This window comes from Scyliorhinus torazame, chromosome 16 (genome assembly GCF_047496885.1).
Source record: "Scyliorhinus torazame isolate Kashiwa2021f chromosome 16, sScyTor2.1, whole genome shotgun sequence".
NCBI classification, from domain to species: domain Eukaryota; kingdom Metazoa; phylum Chordata; class Chondrichthyes; order Carcharhiniformes; family Scyliorhinidae; genus Scyliorhinus; species Scyliorhinus torazame.
The window spans coordinates 179324312-179344441 of NC_092722.1; the positions used below are offsets into that span (position 1 = coordinate 179324312).

Consider the following 20130-nt stretch of genomic DNA (forward strand, 5'->3'; position numbering starts at 1 on the left):
GCTTTTGGTTAGCGTGGATGTATATCTGAAATGGTTGGAAGCACACATCATGAGTAATATTGCAACTCCTGTGACAATTGAGAAGCAACATCAAATTTTCTCATCTTGTGATCCACCAGATTTGCTTGTGTTGGATAACGGCATTACATTTACAAGTTAATTATTTCAGGAATTTATGCAAAAGAATGGTATACTCCATGTGTGTACTGCGCTCTTTCATCCGGCTTTGAATGCTTTGGCAGAGGGATCTGTAAATGTTCGTCGGATGGCTTGATTTATATTACAATAACATTTGCAGCTAAAGCTATAAACAATTTATTAACATTAACTGTGGGTCAAATATACACAAAGCAATAGATGAATAACAGTATGAACATGCACAAGCAACCTCTCTCCCAGCTCCCTAGTCAGTCTGAGGTCACCTGACTCTAACATTCACTTATATACTAATGGGACTCCTAGTGGTCAGTCAGTGAATTACAACACAACCATGACATCACTACAGTTATTACCACTCACTGTGTAAAAAGTGGATTGGATTGGATTGGATTTGGATTTGTTTATTGTCACGTGTACCGAGGTACAGTGAAAAGTATTTTTCTGCGAGCAGCTCAACAGATCATTGAGTACATGTGAAGAAAAGGAAATAAAAGAAAATAACGAGTATAGGTTAAGTAAAAAGTGGATCTGTTTGGGAGAGCTCGCAGAGAGTCGCCTCGCTCCGGCGCCATCTTGGATAAGAAGTGTGCTTCATCTCTTGCCCAATTCTTAAATCTGTGTCACCTAGTCCTTGAACCATCAGCGAACAGGAACAAATTTTCTTTGTCTATTTATCCACCTCTGTCGTAATCTTGTAAGCCTCTATCAAATCTCCTTAATTCTAAGGAAAACATACCTTGCAGCTCAGATCCCTCATCTGTCATTCAGCGCAAACCAGGGATTGTAACTCGGATTTTCCTAATCTGAAAGGCCATTAGGTGTATTTGCTGAGTCTGCTAACTCACTCTTCAATGTCTTTCCTAAACCCGCACACTCTTCTCACAGCTTCAGTGTTAAGCTGAACTCTGTGGAACTGTGCTGCGTTCCAGTCAGGATGTCTTGGAAAGATTTGATCACCCGGGTTAAATTATGCCTCATCTTCCAGAAGAAAGCTCCCTAAATCCCTGATCCGTGCCTCACTTTCAGTGAGGGGATCTCATAAACCACTAAAATGTGCCGACCATACTAATTTCAACAGACAACTGCGTGTCTGTCAGTGAGCATATCGATAGATAAAATACACTTTGAATGATTTTCATGCTTAATATTCTGTAAGGCAATACAAATTCCATGTGGAAATGTGCTGGCGTTGTTGATTCTGTGGGTTTAAAAAGACACAGCTACTTCAGCTAACACAGTCTGATAGGATTATGTCAGTTGATTACTTTATTGATGAATGAAACGTCCTAAACAAAATACATTTTAATTGAAGAATTTTATCAGATGATTATTCTTGGCTTCAGCTTCAAGATGACAGCTCTCCAGTCATGTCAGTGGACTTCCTAACGCTCAGCGGACTGAGGTGAGGGAGATGGTAGGAAGTGTGGAATGTGCCCACGCAGCATGAACAAGCTACACGATCGTCAACTCTATCCATATCTGTTTAATTGCCTGAGGTAAAGTCCTGAAAGCACGTTTTCTCAAAGGTAACCGAGCAAAATTACAACATGTCTACAAAGCCCATCTTTCCTCGTGCCCTCTTCCTTTGTATGCTTGTTCACATTGCAGCTAGCGTGCCCCGCCTGGCAGCCATACACACTGGCAAATTGAGGCCACTGTGCTTGGTCTATTTCTTTGTTGCCGCAAAAAGAAAAGGTATGGAGGTGCCCACACTCTGGATTGCTGTAAAACACAATGAGAGTTTATTAAGCGTGTTGCTCATACAATCAAGATGATGATCGGGTCAAAGCCGGCTCAAACACTCTGCTGACGTCACTACACACCATGTGACACAGGATCAACACAAATGTGTTACATTACACCCCTCCCTCTTTACTTCAATTGTGCAACAACAACAATTAACATTCATAGAACAGATCCCCTGATATGTTATTCCTATACATTTGTACAATCTCTGTGGTGTCATCTGTCCCTTTTTGGTAGAATTTGGCATTTTGGAACTTGGCTACCTGCAGCCTCAGAAGTGCCCTCACTCTTTTCTGCAGATGGAGCTCCTTGAGTAGTTACTTCAGTACCTGTCATCATAGGCTTTGAAAAGTCCTCAGAAACAGAATCTAAACTCTGGTCTCCATTCCAAAGTATAGCTCCCTGGATCATCTACAGGCAGAATCTCTTGAGAAGTTTCTGCAAGCTCACTTTGTGCAGCAAGTAGCTGATCGGCATGACATTGCCAAACTCTCCCATCATCCGTCTGTCCGGTATGATATTGGACCTGCCTTTGCTACGATCAAGGCAGGTACCCAATTCCCGTTAGTGGTGTCGCTCCTAGCTAGCACTCTCTCTCCCTTTTAGAGTTTTTCACCCTACTCGCAATTTACGCTTGTTGTTGTCGTTTAACAATTTCTGAAGTATCAGCTGGAGTTAACAAATCAAACTGTGTTTGTAGCTTCCTCTTAAACAGCAGCATTGCTGGTGAACTTTGCGTGGAGAAATTTGTTTACTCTTCGAGATAGTATTCTCTGATCCTTTGCTAGAATGTTTTAATGACTGCACAAAACATTTTGCCAATCCATTTGTTGTTGGATGATATGGAGATGACTTGATATGGTGTATGTCATTTCCTTTCACATAGTCCTCAAACTCCTTTGAAGTAAACTTATCACTGACAATCTACTCCGGTGTTTCAAATCTTGCTAATACTTTGTCTAGTTCCTCAATTATTTGCTCAGTTGTTGTTGACCTGATTAACGCGACCTCCGGCCCTTTCGAGTGCACATCCACAATCATTAGCAACAGGTCTCTGCAGACATGACCCTGCTGAGCCCAGCCTGCCAGAAAGCCTTTTTAAAATTCACTTCACTTTGAACTTTTGATTTAAGAATGATAATCAGGAAATATTTCTCCACACAGACCTACACTTCTATTAGATTTACATATAGATGGAGAAACCATGGGTAGGTTTAGCTCAGTTGGCTGGACAGCTGGTTCGTGATGCAGGGCGAGGCCAACACTGCATGGGTAATGTCAGCGGTGGAGGCCTTGGGGTGAAGGTATCAGCCATGGGTCAGGATGTCCAAGATCTGGGGCACACTGTGTAGGCAGTGGTTGAGGCACCTGGACATTACCGTGGCGCTCCAGAGTTTGGTACAGTCACAACGGGCCATGGTTGCGTGCCTAGGCAGCATGGCCAGGGGACTGGCTGACCTGAGCCAGTCCCAGGGGGAGGTGGCACAGTTTCTGAGGGAGGTGGCCCAGGCCCTGTGCTCCATGACCGTGAGCATTGAGACCCTGGTCGGGACGAGAGCGGGCCTCCACGACTGCAAGTTCCCGGTGCCCGTGGAGCCCCAGGAGCTCGCTCCGGCCATACCCCCATCCCAAGGAGTAGCCCGGGGCCCATCTGGCACCCCAAGGGAGGAGGAGGTGATGGGACCCCTTCCGATGACCCCCGTAGGGCAGGGTCCAGAATACCATAGCGCCCCAGACTCCCTCCTTCCTGTCCCTGGCGCATCCGTGGGAAACGGGCAGAAAAGGATGGTACCAGTCTATCTGAGAGGCCCGAGAGACTGCCGGGTCTGTCCATGCCCAGTCGCTCCAGAGGACGGACGCCAAAGGGGACCCAGGCCACAGGGTGGGAAACTCAGCAGGCCGCCTCCACCCCTGATGTACCACCTGGGGATCCACCGAGATATAGTGTTAGGGCCTGTAAGGCAAGAAAGTTAGACACCAGTTATGTTGGCATGGGTGCAGCTCACAGGACAGCGATAGGGGTTAGGGCACAAACCTATAGATACATATTCACCTGTTTACAATAAACAGCTGCCCACAAACGTTTCAACCTACCTCGGTGCTCTGTCAGGAGGGTGTGAGGGATGGGCTGGGCTAGCTGCAGGGGGGGTGCTATGGCGGGGATGGGCGGCCGTTGTAGGTGGGAATGGGCCAGGGCCTCCAGGTCAGCCACCGTGCATCACCCCGCTACCCAGCCCCACCCCCATACCTCTCCACCCAACCCCCCCTCTCCAGGACTCTGCCCCACCTCCGCCACCCTAATGGATCGGTGGGACCGCTCGAAGGAATGGCCAGCTCGCACGCAAGGATCACCCAGGTGGACGGTGCTACCACGGGCAGGAGTCAGACATTGTCGAACGAAGTGGAGCACCAGAGTTCATCGCAGAGCGGGTCGTTATCACCCTCCATTCCATTGATTGAACACACTGTTACTGCCAACCCAGGGTCCAAACCCTGTGGTGTGACAGGTAAGAATCACGGAGGTGCGGGTGTGTGGGGGTTGCTGGTTGCTGCAGGGAGCATGGCCATGGGAGAGTGTGGTCAGTCGGCAGTGGGGGTGGAGGAGGGGGATGTGGAGGCGATCAGAGCTTCTCGTGCGCACTGGCCCAGGCGCACGCGCTGTGCGGCCTCCTGTGTCAGCCCGGAGCCCCATGTCCTGCCCGTCCTCACCACGCCCCGTATGCTCCTCATTGGACGAGGCCTGGCATTCATCCCACCCCTCCAGCATGTCACCCCTCTGCTGCGTGATGTTGGGGGGGACGCACTGGCCACCATGATATGGGAGACCCTCCAGAGCGGTCCAGGCACCTGGACTGCACCTTCAGGACGGCGATGCACCACTCGATTACTGCCCTGCTCGTGGCATGGGCGTCTTTGTAGCTGTTCTCTGCGTCTGTCTGTGGCCTCCAAATAGGTGTCCTTAGCCATGACCGCAGGAGATGACCCTTGTCGCCCAGGAGCCAACACCTCACCCGGGGGTGTGCCTCAAAGACGTCGGGACCCATCGGGTGTGCCAGGATGAAGGCGTCATGCACATCTGGTATAGGGCGCAGACGTGCATGATGTGCAGCTCATGGTCACACACTAGCTGCACGCTCATGGAGCGGAATCCCTTTCGGTTTGTGAAGACCACCCCCTCATGAATTTTATATTTTTTGAAAATATTCAAGAGGCGGCTGGATATCGCACTTGGGGAGAATGGGATCAAAAGCTATGGGGAGAAAGCAGGATTAGGCTTTAGGAGTTGGATGATCAGCCACGATCGTGGTGAATGGCGGAGCAGGCTCAAAGGGCCAAAAGGCCTCTTCCTGCTCCTATCTTCTATATATCTATGTATCTATGAGCCGGTCCTTCTAGGAGGACATGTGTCCCATCGGTCACCCCCTGAACCTGGGACACCCCGGTGATGGCGGCAAACCCCGCTGCCCGGGCATCCTGGTGGGCTCAGTCCACATTGAATTTGATATATTGTGCCGACCAAGCATATAGGGCCTCCATGATGGCGCGGGTGCACCTGTGCACTGAGGTCTGTGAGATCTCAGACAGGTCCCCACTGTGCCTGTAAGGACCCTGTGGAGAAAGCGTTCAGATCAACCGTCACCTTGACAACCACCGGGAGCGGAGGTCCTCCCCCTTATTCCCACGGTTCCACGTGTGCCACTGGACCACATGCCATGTGGTCCCACGGCTCAGCCGGGGCCTTCGACGGCATGCCCAGTCCAGTAGGTCCTTGTAGGTCCAGTAGGTCCTTGAATGCTAGGTTCTGCTGGTACACTTGAGGCCTCCTTCCCACCTCCTCCTCGGTCTGTTGTGCGGCTGGCTCTCCATCCTCCCCAGCTGGCTTCTGTTCCTCTGGGGCAGGCCTGAATGCTGTAGCGTCCTCCCTAAGCAGCTCCTGCTTGTACAACCTCATTGCATCCCCCAGCTAGGATGATGGCAACCATTCCTGGTTGGATTCCAAAATCCATTGTCTGCAGGGAGTGAAAGGCAGACATGTCAGCATGGCGCACATCCCCCGTGCCCAACCTGGTCTAACATACCCTGGCCTGCACTGCAGCCCCTGCTCCTGCAAGTTCCCGCCTATCCCCCCAACCACCCTTAGGCTGTTGTCGTTCTACGTAACCATGGGCAATGTTGAGTGATCAGTGGAATGTGCAGCAAGGCGGCTACCTTGCAGGCCGCGGCAATGGCGGTTTGTGCCTGGAAAACCCGGTCCTGGGGCCACCCCAATGCGACAGCCTATCCCCTGTTACTCCCCGCTATTACCCTCGGCCCGTCCTTACGCACACCCACAGCCAGCCATGCTTGCGGCAGGGCCGGCAGCCCACAGTTGCGCCTCTGGGAACATGTCCTACCTCCACCTTTCCCTCAGCAGCCACTGCACCTGTTTCCCAATTTCTAAAACCACAAGTGAACCTCGCGGAGACGGAGCATCGCAGGAGCCCCGGAGAATACTGGGACGGGCCCGTTAATGATATGCCAATGGCATTTACTATACATGCGGCATAGGACGCATTCATGCCGCGGTCGAGGCACCGAGCATGGCATTCCGTCGGGCGCTTGGCGGTGGCTTCGATTTTTGGCTGATGTGGGATTCTCCACCTGATCCCGTTTCCCGACTCCAGCTTCCTGACCGACGGAGAATCTCGCCCCTAGTCATTGCACAGTAGGCTAAAATAAGTCGGGAACTCCCTGCAACACAGGTATTGAAGCAGAGATGAAGCGCGTCTGAGGGGAACATTAGCACTGTGCATGCATGGCATTGGCCGCAAACGCAGCCAAAAAATCATCCTCCAAACAGCAATCCCGCACTCCTCCTTCAACCCAAGAGCTAACGGTCTATGTGGCTCAGTTCCGGACTTTGGGGAAGAGTTTAACTTTTTCATTCTCTTACACATCCTTCCTGATCCAATTTCTGCTCCAATTAGATTGTTATTTAAAGTTAACATGAGCCCCTCTGTCTCCTTATCAACTGAGGCTGTGATGGGGATTTTAATAACGTATCTGCACTTTGATGCTATTTCTAGTTATAATGAATAAATGGAGCTAAAATGTAAATTACCTCCATGTCACATATTTGGACCTATGATTAAGATAATTGCATAGATTGAGACAAAAATAGCGAAGCAATTTTTGTCTTCACAGCTGAATAAAATATGCAAGTACGGCCACTGAATAATAAAAGAAATTGCATTCAATGATTTGCATCCCTCACACTTCTACAAATGGAAGTTACTAAATCTGCAATAGGCTTAAGTCCAAAGTTGATTCCATTAATTAGAAGGTGAGGGGGAACGGTCACCAGTGGTGCGGGATCCACTCAGATGCGGCGTATTATTGAATGGACTGCCATTTGCTGCTCTATTTACACGACAAAGGAGTAATTCTTGAGGTGAAAGAACTGCCTTAATGAAGGAGTTTGATCATCAGCAGTCGGAACAAACGTTGCTTGAAAGAAAGAAAGGCTTGCATTTATATGGCGTCTTTCATGATCCCTGGGCGTCACACAGCACTTTACAGCCAGTGAAGTACTTTTTGACGTGTCGTCTCTGTTGTAATGTAGGAAACCTGGCCACCAGTCTACGCATAACAAGCTCCCACAAACGGCAATGTGATAATGACCAGACAATCTGATCTTGTACTGTTGATTGTGGGATAAATATTGGCAAAGGCACCGGGGATAGCTCCCCTGCTCTTCCTTGACATAGTTCCTGTGGAGGCAGACAGGGCCTCGGTTTAACGTCTCTTCTTGAAAGGTGGCACTTCCAATGGCGCAGCAATGCCCGAATATTGCACCAAAGTGTCAGCCTTGTTCTTTGTCCCGCGGTGGGACTTGAACCCACAACCTTCCAACTCAGAGGCAGGAGTGGCGGACACTACTCAACGTGGACATTTCTGACGCATATCAAAGTGCCCAGAGATTCATAAAGACAAAATGGCTGAAATAAAAACGGAAAAGGCTGTTAGTACTCAGCCAGTTAAGCAGTAGCTGCCCAGAGAGAAACAGAGCGAACATTTTAGGTCGATGATCAGAACTGAGGAAAGATAGAAATGTTGATGGGTTTTAAGCACATTAGAGTGGGGAGGAAGGAGGACAAACAAATGGGAAGGTTTGAGATGGAGTGGAGGTTCAATAAACCAAATGATAAAAGGTTCAGACCATCAGACATAGGAGCAGATTTAGGCCATTCAGCCCATCGAGGCTGATATTTTCCTCAACCCTATTAGCCTGCCTTCTCCCCATAACCTCTGATCCCCTTATTAATCAAGAACCTATCTATCTCTGTCTTAAAGACACTCAGTGACTTCGCCTCCACAGCCTTCTGCGGGAAAGAGTTCCACAGATTCATCACCCTCTGGCTGAAGAAATTCCTCCTCATCTCCGTTTTAAAGGATCGCCCCTTCAGTCTGAGGCTGTGTCCTTGAGTTCTAGTTTTTCTTACGAGTGGAAACATCCTCTCCATGTCCACTCTACCTAGGCCTCTCAGTAAGTTAATGTAAGTTTATATGGTACAGGGTATAGTTAAGAAACTAAAGACAAAGGCCAGAATTCTCCGGACTTTGGGATTCTCTGTTCCCGCCGGCTGCACAGCCCCCCCCCCCGCGGATTTCCCGGTTGGGTGGGATGGCTTCAATGGGAAACCCCGTTAACAAGCAACGGGAGAAGAGAATCCCGCCTTCAGCGAATAGCGCGTCGCCGAGAAGCTCGCTCAAAATAACTTTAGGAGCAGTAAAATAGGATTTGTATGGCCTGTTTGAGTTTTTAAAAAATGAAGTCGCCCTATTCTGCATGAGTGTTTTCTCTTTAATGAAACCATACATTTAAGAAACTAAAAATAAAATCACAAAGAAATAGTCTGCTGTTGTAATTGGACGTGATCACTGGTAATGCTCTTATCAGCACTGTGCGATCTGTGGATGGACAGGTATTCAGGAGATTTATTGCTAGCTATCTGGCTTTCTTTGGAATGCATGACTGAAACTTTAAATGCGAGTGAAAAACACATGTGTACTGAAAAAGGTCCCCCACAAAAGCCCACATTCCACGCTGATGATATCCGTGAGTGCAAAATGAAAATCTCAAACTGACGTAGCAAGTAGAAATTGAAAATGTAAAGGATAAAGAATAACTACAGGCTTCACTGAGTTAAAGCATAACGATGTGGAGAATGAGTTCAGATCTATTTCACAATATTATGTGTTAGATTATTAGAATTTGCTGCGGTGACATGTAATTATGGAGCAGCACAGTCTGTCAGTGTGATACATCTCTACGCTCAGTAATGAAAAAAGATGTTCCCACATTGTTAAAATATTGCGGTTCAGAGACTTTTAGATGTACGGTGGAAGCAATGAGGTGAAGACATGAATCTTTCTGAGAAAAATATCCTTCTATCCAACATGTTCTTCCAAGCATTTTTTTAAGGAAGGTTCACAAAGAAACATACAAATGAAATTGAACTTTACTTGTCCTGGTTGTTGATTGAGTTAAGTTTCAGAATGTTGCCCAGGTTACACCAGCAATCTCTTTTGGCATTGCTCAAGGACAAAAGGACAAAGTAATTGCTTGTTACTTGTCCTATAACAGTCTCTGTTGGCCTCTTCTTCTCTAATACTTTCTGTTTGTCCATCAGTCTCTGTGCATTTACCTCCCATTTGATGTTCTCTCACTCTTTCTCACCATCTCTCTATCTCTCTGCTTGCTCAAGACTCTTAATCATCCTGCTTTTACTCCACCCCCCCCCCCCCTTCCTTGCTCTCTCTTTCTATAATTTAGTTAAGGGATGAAATGGCTGTGTGCAATTTTGAAAAGTGTTCATTTAGCAGACGTATTCACATATACTACCCAGCCCAATTCCTGGATATTCTGGGGAAGGATGGAAAATGAAACCTGTGAGTATATAGACATTGACTAGTCTGTGCAAACATTCCGTCAGAGGTGCTAATTGACTTATCATTTTTTCCCCAAATGCTATACATTACCAGCATTTTTTTGTGCATAAGGTTTTGTATTTCAGATGCTTAGAAGTGCCAAAAAGAAAGGATGGATCTTTAATATATTGGTTAAAGATTGTGATTTGGGAGGCATCCTTCTGTTTAGATATAGGTGTCAGATTTGGGTTAGTGGCAATACCTGAATCTGATGTTGCAAGGGACTTGCGCAGGTCGGAGCAGCATTGAAGGAGTGCTGTGCGGTCAGAGGAGCTGACCCCAGGATGAGATACTGAATTGAGGTCCTGTTTTCATTCACAGGTGTTTGTGATGGCCTTATTCGAAGGAAAGCAGAGGCTTTCTCTTGGTGTCTTTGCCAACATTTATCCCTCGAACAAGACACAAAACAGTATCCTCCCTCTACCAGGACCCCACCCTCTGGGGTCCCATCTGCTCTCGATCTTTACATTGAGAACTGTCATCGCCCGTCCCAGTTTCTCTACCCGTCTCGTCCACTCTAATCTGTCTCCCTCTGAACTTGATGCACTCTGTTCTCTCCGGTCCAACCCTGACCTTATGATCAAACCTGATGACAAGGGTGGTGCCATTGTCGTCTGACGTACTGACCTCTACCTCGCAGAGGCTGAGCGCCAACTCTCAGGCACTTCCTCCTACCTCCCCCTGGACCATGACCCCCACCTCCGAACATCAAGCCATTGATTCCAGGACTCCCGCTGACCTCATCGCCTTTGGAGATCTTCCCTCCACAGCCTCCAACCTCATAGTCGTCCAACCCCTCACAACCCGTTTCTACCTCTTTCCAAAATGCAGATCCAGGGCTGCTCTGGTAGACCCATCGGTTCAGCCTGTTCCCGCCCCAAGGAACTAATTTATTCCTCTCTTGACTCCGTCCTCTCTCCCCTTGTCCAGTCTCTTCCCACCTACGCTTGTGATTCCTCTGATGCCCTGCAACATATCAACAATTTTCAGCTCCCTTACCGCCTCCTATGGATGTCTAATCCCTCTCCACCTCTTCCATCTTATACTCCCTCTCTTCTCTTTTTAAAATATTCCATATATGTATTATCTCAATGCAAAACACCCCTTCCCCCTCTCGCACCAGGCCGTCTGTCGTTCTCTTCTTAAAGATGGCACTTTTTGTTGCAGTTTCCTTTGCCCAAATATTCTCCCTCCTTTCAGTTCTGACGAAGGGTCTATGGTCACGAAATGTTAACTCTGTTTCTCTCCTGATAGATGCTGCACGACCTGCTGAATATTTCCAGCATCCTCCGTTCTTCTTTCGGATTCTAGCATCTGCAGTAATCTGCTGATTTTATTGATATGGTTGTTCATTTTATTGCTCCTTGTGGTACTTGACTGTGTTCACATTGGTCGCCACATTCCCTCCCATACAAAAGGGACTACATTCATAAAACATATAACATACAGTACAGAAGGAGGCCACTCGGCCCATCGAGTCTACACCGACCCACTCAAGCCCTCACCTCCACCCCATCCCCGCAACCCAATAACCCCTCCTCACCTTTTTGGTCACGAAGGGCAATTTTTAAAAATCATGGCCATTCCACCTAACCTGCACGTCTTTGGACTGTGGGAGGAAACCGGAGCACCCGGAGGAAACCCACACAGAAATGGGGAAAACGTGCAGACTCCGCACAGACAGTGACCCAGTGGGGAATTGAACCTGGGACCCTGGCGCTGTGAAGCCACAGTGCTATCCACTTGTGCTACCGTGCTGCCCTTTTTTAAAATACTAGTATATCTGTCAAGCATCATGTCCATTCAAAGGTACTTTATCAGCTGCAAGACTACCTCAGAACATCTCATGGTCACAAATGGTGCTGTATAAATGCAAACCATTTATTTTTTATCTAATTAATCTATTTTTGATTAGATTTTTTTTCTGTAGGCAGGAAGGTTGGAAGAGATTGGAGAAATTTCCTTCAAATAGTGAATTGGATTTTTAAAGTCTCCTGAACCACAAGACATTCCTTTTAGTTTAACGCCTCATCCAAAGTACGTTGTTATATATTCATAATTTTTCTGTCTGTCTTTCACATCTGATTTACCTCAGAGTAATGCAGAGAGGACAAAATCTACAACGGGTTTATTACAGTACTTACAAATATCTCAGAACTCAGAGGATTTCTATACACAATGGGCCACAATTTTATGCTCCCCTCGCTAGCAGGTTCTGAGGTGGGGGAGCGTAAAATTGCATGGATGGGATTCCCTCTGGAATCCTGCCCACCTCGACCTGGTCATGATTATACGCCAGGGTGGGCAGGACCTCAGATGGGAAGTCAGCCCTTGCCCCAATTAAGGCCCTGAAGTGGTAACTTAATGGCCACTTAAGGACATTTTCCTTGTCAGCCTCAATTTTTAAGCTGGTGGGTGGATGGTAAATCAGGGAGGGTAAACAGTGTTCAATTTCAGGAGGGAATGCGTGGGGGGACCTCCATCAGGAGTCCTTATGAATGGCGTGCTGTGCACTTAGAACCCAGTGACCTCCGGACATCTCTTCCCCACCCCCGACCTAATCCCCTCGACCCTGAACACCAACCTAATGAAACCCCAAGCCTTTCTTGACGCCCACTCTCCTCGCTTCACCCCACTTAGTTCCAGGCAGTTACCTGCAGTGCCTGTTCTGGCCACTGCGGCACTGTTCCTGGAATGACTGGAGAATTGCCAGCCAATCAGCTTGGCCGACAGCTGTCCGAGATGTTACTTGCTCCCGGTGATGGACGGAAGTCCCGCCTTCTGCCAATCTATGCTCGTTAGAGGGTGAAATGGCATCGACCTGCTGGAGGCGATGGCGATGCGTTCCCTGCTTAACTCATCCTGAAAATTCTGGCCATGGTCTCAACCCAGAACTTTCTGGAACTTTCTGTAAGGTATCAGCTACTGATCTCTCTAGCTCCACCCACTGCCTTAAGCAATTAAGTAGAAAGTGAGCATAGATCAGTAAACAGACTAACACAATCAAACACAGATCAATTAATCCATTGAGGGCACTGACTTGTGCTAGGTAATATTCCACAGGCCATCCTAAGATGGGCATTTGTGATAACCGGCATGGGTCTTACAGGGTAGGGATGATTAACTACCCCGTGGATCTTGCAGAATACGAGCATCTCTGATAAGGGGGCAGGGGACCATTAACAATCTTTGATTATGTAAATAGAGTTGGCCAGTAAGACACCGACTCGACTTCCCAGTAGGGAACTGCTGGAGCTATACATAATAGTTAGAGTAAAATAAACACAGAAACATCAGGATTAGGAGCAGATGTAGGCAATTCGACTCTTGAGGCCTGCTCCGCCATTCAATCCTATCATGGTTGATCTCTTGCTGGTCTCAGAGCCACCTTCCTGCCTGTTCCCCATATCCTTTTAACCTGTTTTTTTTATCTGAAGTAAGTTTTTGTTTCCACCTATCGGTATGGCCTGATAGTTGTCTTACAAAAGCATTCTTCTTTCATGTCCCTAGATAATGATTTTCTTTAGACTGTGGATGTGTCTGACCATGTCCAGGCCCAACATCCAAGGTGCGCTCTCTAGTACCTGTCGCTGGATTCCCAATAAGGTCAGGAATTCAACCTGATTTTTTTGTGTGTCCCTTAGTTACAGGGTCTTTGGGATAATCTGTGGTGCCAAACTAATAGCAGCAAATTCAGCATGGACTGGAAATTGAATCTCGAACCTTTCAGGTGTGTGCGACGCAGGGAGTTAGCGGGTTGGAGTTGTTGGTGGTTTGTCTGCAATTATCGATTATGTTTCTGATGATATGGTGCTTACTTTCTACCCTTGTAATATTTTTAATAGAAGGAAAAATTGGCCAGAGTGACAAACTGTTGCCATGGTTCAAAGCACTTTTAAACCTTCCTCTTGCACACAGCAATGCTCAATTTACAACTTCTACAGTTCATTAGATTTAAAACCCAACTATAGGACTTTGCAAGTCCCTTATTCCCCAAACAGTTACAAGTTGACATCTCCTTTTATAGTTGAGTAAACATTTGTTGAAAGACACGGGGGCCAGAAAAAAGTGGAAGCCATGTGACCTGGTTGTCTCACAAGGGAAACCAAGCAATCCGTGAAATGGAAAATAAAATTATGAAGAATGGCTCAAATTAAGTCCATTTCAATTGTGATTTTGTTTTATCTTTGGCAAGAAAATTGAGAGGTGGCGAGAGAAATAGGGCTTGCGTCTTAATGGCTTTAGGATTACAGTATGTTCCTCAACAAGAGATTATGATATTGATGCATCGCTTATTTACTGCGCTGTTTTCCAACTGCCTCTCAGAATAGATTACTGTAATTTCCCCTACACTTTCCGCAGTGCTGCACTCTGCACTGCACTACAGCAGATGGGAGTTTAGAAGCAGCATTCCTGTGAGGATGAATTAATCTTTGGCATTGTAATGTAGGGAGACAGTGGCACAGTGGCAATTTTACTGGACGAGCAATCCAGAGATCCAGTCTAATGCTTTGTGTTCACAAGTTTAAATTTCCACCACATCAGCTGGTGGAATTTAAATCCAGTTAATAAAAAAATCTGACACGAAAATGAAAAATGAAATGAAGTGAAAATCGCTTATTGTCACGAGTAGGCTTCAATGAAGTTACTGTGAAAAGCCCCTAGTTGCCATATTCCGGCACCTGTTCGGGGAGCGCTAGTCTCAGTTATAGTAACTGTGAAACCATTGTTGATTGTTGGAAAAATGCATCGGGTTCACTAATGTTCCTTGGAATGTTTCTTACCATGGGCGACATGGTGGCACTGTGGTTAGCATTGTTGCCTCACAGCGCCAGGGACCTGGCTTCAATGCCGGCCTTGGATGACTGTGTGGAGTCTGCACGTTCTCCCCCCGTGTGTGCGTGGGTTTCCTCCGGGCGCTCCGGTTTCCTCCCACAGTCCATAGATGTGCAGGTTAGGTGGATTGGTCAGGCTAAATTGGCCCTTAGTGTCCAGGAATGTGCAGGTTAGGTTATGGGCTGCGGGGTGAGTGGGGGGTGGGTGGGGGTGGAGGGTGGGGAGGGTGGGGTGGGGGGGGGTGTGGAGTTTGGGAGTTTGAAGGGTTGGTGCAGTTCGATGGACGAATGACCTCCTCCTGCACCTTAGGGATTTTATGATTCTATGATTCTTAGGGAAGAAATTCTGTGGTCTGACCCACACTGTGCATGACTCTTAAATGCCCTCTAAAATGGCCCAGCGAGCCACTCAGTTGTATCAAAGCCTAAAAGGAATGAAACTGGATGAATCGCTCGGCATCCACTAACAACGGCAAACCTAGCCCCATCGACCCTGCAAAGTCCTCCTTACATCCTTACTAACATCTGGGGTTTGTGCCAAAATTGGGAGAGCTGCCCCACAGCCCAGTCAAGCGACAGCCCGACGTATTCATGGAACCATACCTTGGAGAGAATGACCTAGACACCACTGTCACCATTCCTGGGTGAGTCCTGTCCCACCGGTAAGACAGACCCAACAGAGGTGGCAACACAGTGGTATACAGTCGGGCGAGAGTTGCTCTGGGAGTCCTCAACATCGATTCTGAGCCCCATGGAGTCTCATGGCTTCAGGTCAAACACGGAGAAGGAAACCTTCTGGTGATTGCCACCTATTTGCCTCCCAGATAAGCAATTAATACTCCTCCATTTTGAACACCACTTGGAGGAAGCACTGAGGGTGGTAAGGGCACAGAACTTATTTATTTTATTCAACCTTTATTTCACCAGGTAAGTCAATTGAGAGTAAAATGTAACAAACATTTCAATAATAATAATAATCATCACTTATTGTCACAAGTAAGCTTCAATGAAGTGACTGTGAAAAGCCCCTAGCCACCACATTCCGGCGCCTGTTCGGGGAGGCTGGTACGGGAATTGAACCCGTGCTGCTGCCTTGTTCTGCATTACAAGCCAGCTATTGAGCCCAGTGTGCTCAATAGGCGGGTGTTTTCCCGAGCAAGGTTCGATGAAGCCAGTGGAGTTGGCACCTTGTGTGCAATGTGGGCCAGTTAATCAGGGACTACAGTGATGGGTGTGAACCAGTGAAAGAAGACGTCTCACTTACCGAGAGGTTTTGGAAACCATTTTCTAAATTAGGTCAGCAAAAGCGATACCTGAACCATGCAGATTCTGTTCGAGTGAGTGCCGGAGGACCCACTGTGATACAGAAAACCAAATGCAAACTTAACCTAAGCTTGTAAAATATCAATATGGGTATTAAAAGTCAAAGCGTGATCCACCCTTGTTGAGGGTAAAATAGAAATTGGTCTGCAGCACTTTGCATCTGAACTATTACCGCCCTTTGCAAAAGGGGTAGGACAGTGGCAGGCTGTCACTAAAGGGATTTCTGGTGTTTGAATAGTGAGGTTAAATAGATAACAGAAAGGGGCAGAAATGACAAAAAAAGGGTCCAGGTCATCAGTACCTGCTGCCTTCTTACACAGCACCATAGGAGCTAAGAGGAGAAGTCGGCAATTCAGCCCTTGGAGCCTGCTCCACCATTCAATCAGATCGTGGCTGACCTCTTCCTGGTCTCAAATCCACCTCGCTGCCTATTCCCCATATCCCTTTGTCCTCTTTTTAAAAATCAGAAATACATCTACCTCCTTCTTGAAACCATTTAATGACTCCGATTCCACTGCACCGTGGGAACAGCGAGTTCCACAAATTCACCACCCTCTGCGAGAAATAGTTCCTCCTCATCTCAGTTCTAAATCCGCCTCTCAGCCTTTCTCTGTGACCTCTGGTTCTAGATTGCCCCACAAGGGGGAACATTTGGCCTACAATTACTTTATCAATCCCTTTTGGTATCTTATATACCTCGATCAGGTCCCCTCTCATCCTTCTAAACGTCAGCGAGTATAAGCCCAAACTGGTCAATCTCTCCTCGTACGCCAACCCTTTCATCCCCGGAATCAATCGAGTGAACCTCCTCTGAACTTCCTCCAATGCCACCACATCCTTCCTCGAATAAGGAGACCAAAACTGGACACAATACTCCAGATGTGGTCTCACCAAAACCCAATACAATTGCAACAACACTTCTCAACTTTTAAACTCCAGTCCTTTTGCAATAAACACTGAAATTCCATTTGCCTTTTTTATTGCATGCTGCACCTGCACACCGACTTTCTGCGATTCATGAACAAACACACCCAGATCCCTCTGCCCGGAGGCATTTTGAATCTGTTTTCCACATAGATCATAATTTGCCTTTCTATTTTTTCGGCCAAAATGGATAACCTCACACTATTAGGGTCCAAGTTGAAAAGTTCTTCTGACACTTCTGCTACTGTGACAGACAGTATGGAAAAACTGTGAAGACATGGGGAAGAGTTGGTATTGATGAACACTGGAGGAACACAGCTAGCTCTATTGTTAGCTATAGTCATGTCGAACACCTGTCCTGCTTTAATAAAAAGAGAATTGAAAAGGTCCATCATTCGCATTTTATTGTAGCTACAATATTATTGAAACTTCTAGAAGTAGGTAACTGAGAAGTGGAGGATTTATTCTCGAAAGATTTCAGTTAGCCAAACCTTTTGGGGATTACATCCCAAAGTAGTGAATTAGTGTTTATAATAATCTGCCTTTGCCTTTCTTATGGCCGGAGAATAACGTTTTCTGATTTGCTTGAGGCAAAGACAGTCCACCTGGCTCTTCGTAGTCATTGCCATCCACCAGGCTCCATTCTTTAATTGCAGTAAGCTAGAGAGCACACAATTATGTGGTGATATGCATATGCATAGCAATGTATATAGTTGGATGTACGGCCTCCGACCACCAGGTGGGGACAGTGATCCACCATGTGACTTCACAGATTGGGCAGTTGGTAGTAAGTCATACTAGAGGACAGTCGCATTAGAAGTAGCTCCAGGAGAATTCACTTATTTGTTACCGTTTGTATTATAGTTCGCTACATGGGCGGCATGGTGGCACAGTGGGTAGCATTGTTGTTTCAGAGTGTCAGGGACCCAGGTTCGATTCCCGGCTTGGTCACTGTCTGTGCAGAGTCTGTATGTTCCCCCCGTGTCTGTGTGGGTTTCCTCCAGGTGCTCCCACAGGTTCCGAAAGACGAGCTTGTTAAGTTAATTGAACATTCTGAGTTCTCCCTCTCTGGACCCGAACAGGCGCCGGAATGTGGCGACTAGGGGATTGTCACAGTCACTTCATTGCAGTGTTAATGTAAGCCTACTTGTGAAAATAAAGATTATTATTATTATTAGTTATCTTTCCACGTGTTCATTTCGTTAATAAACTATCTTACTAGTCAAAGAACGAGATGTTCTGTGTACATCTTTACCATGGCTACAACACAGAACATAAGTTAAACCAGGGACTACTGCTGCTTTTGATTCTGAACTCCTTCATTGGTGCAAGTTTATTAATAATGTAGCTAAATGTACGTTTAAAAAGGCCTTCCGAAGGAATTAAGTATGCCAATTTACCTGAGCTAAATCGTGTAAAAATGCTTGTTAATTAAAATTTCTAAAACTACGTTTGATTAAAATCAGGGGGGATGTTTTACTGCACATGAACATTGGACACAAGCAATAAAGCAGTGATCACTCAAATCCTGGCAAAAGACAGGTATTCCGGGGGCGGGGGGCGGGGGGAGGGGGGGAGCAATCGTAAGAATAACATCAAGAGGGGTTAATTTATCAGGAGACTTAACGTCAGGTCTAGTAGTTTCTGTTATATTTTCAAAAAGGTTCAAAGAGTCCAATTGGCGCCTGAGAGTGTCACAAAGGTTTACTGATATTGCGGTTTAAACCTCCTAGTAAAACAAGACTCAGAAGCAGTAAATGAAGCAAGGAGCTGACTTCATGTTGCTAGAATGCCTGTTGAGGCTGAGGGGAGGTTTCTAACAACCAGCTATTGCAAGAGAAAAAATAATTGCTGTCTTAATTTTTAATAGCAGTGTCAAGTTGTCGAGGAATAGATTTTGACAATACAGTTGAACAATGCAGGCGCTCCTCAGGGTAAATAGCAACCCCTCCTGCTTCAAATGATCTGTGTTCACAAAAGATATAAATGTAGTTCATGATCCAGAAGAGAGTTTTCCTAACCAAGACTCAGGAATGACGAACGCATCAGGACTGATGATTAAATTGTCCAGTTTAGGTGGTGTTGCTCTTTTTAACCTCAGTCTATTTGCTCTGTTTACGTCACCTTTGCTCATGAGTCACCAGGTATCTTTATGATACCGCCACGTGGTTCAAGTTCAGGTTATGATTAATAATACAGCACACCGCTTAGTAAGGATTAAAACAACGATCATTTATTATATACAACAAGCAATATTTATACCCTAATACTACTTTCTATATAATAAACCTATCACTACTGGCCAATACTTAACTTAGGAAGAGCCCACCATGTCAGGGAAACGAATGGCTTGTCCAATCAAATCTGGCCCGCGGGATTCAAAAGGCTGCTACAGGTCAGTGGCTAGGTGTCTCTACCGGATAGCGATCGTTGGATTCAAACTTAGTTGCCGGTTTCTGGTCTTGCGAAGGTCTCGAGCAGGCGAAGATGAGAGAGAGAGATCTGAACTTGGACCTTCACTTTTATTGGGCCCAGGGGCTTCCCGCCTCCCGGGGCGACGCTTGACCCTGAGTCCCAAGTGATTGGATTCTGTCCCCAATCTCTGGGGTCGATGTGTCCAATGGTGAGGTGACTCCTCGATCGGGGGGTGGTCGTCACCTGTCTTTGTTTCGGCCACTGCAGGCGCCGACAGGCCTGGCCCGGTATTCAATTGCTAATATGTTGCAATTGTTCCCGGGGATAGCCAATTTAACTGTGGATGTCTGAATAGAGGGGCTGCAAACAGTCCTGAATGAAACTGCGGATACCTGGGTTGATGGGCTGTTGATAGCCCTGAGTATCGATCTGGGCTACCTTCCCAGAGCCGAATATGCAAACTGTCTGCAGCTGCCTGCTTGTGTCTTCTCGGCTGCTTTTCCCAGCAGTCTTTCGGGTTAGCCGTTTTAAACTGGGTTTTGGCCAGATTAATCGGAATGCAGCCATTTTACATGGCTACAGTGGTCATCTGCAAATGTTTATATTTAGGAATCTTATACATTCATGGTCACAAAACTCATTAAAAGATGGGGACACGGAGCCTTGTTGTCACAAACAGGGGGGGGGGGCCTGGGTTTGGTGAATGTTACAGGAGGAGATTAACAACAGAACTATCAGGCTGCTCAAAGTAAATAAG

General features: G+C 46.8%; 1 long non-coding RNA gene across 2 annotated transcripts in view; it reads right to left on the bottom strand.

Annotated features, from left to right (window-relative positions):
- Nucleotides 1-1401: 1401 nt before the first annotated feature.
- Nucleotides 1402-20130, bottom strand: part of LOC140392458 (uncharacterized) — a 55705-nt gene continuing 36976 nt past the window's right edge. For both annotated transcript variants that reach the window (XR_011935370.1, XR_011935371.1), the window contains one exon: nucleotides 1402-1881. This is a non-coding gene — a long non-coding RNA (uncharacterized lncRNA). The remainder of the gene's footprint in view (nucleotides 1882-20130) is intronic.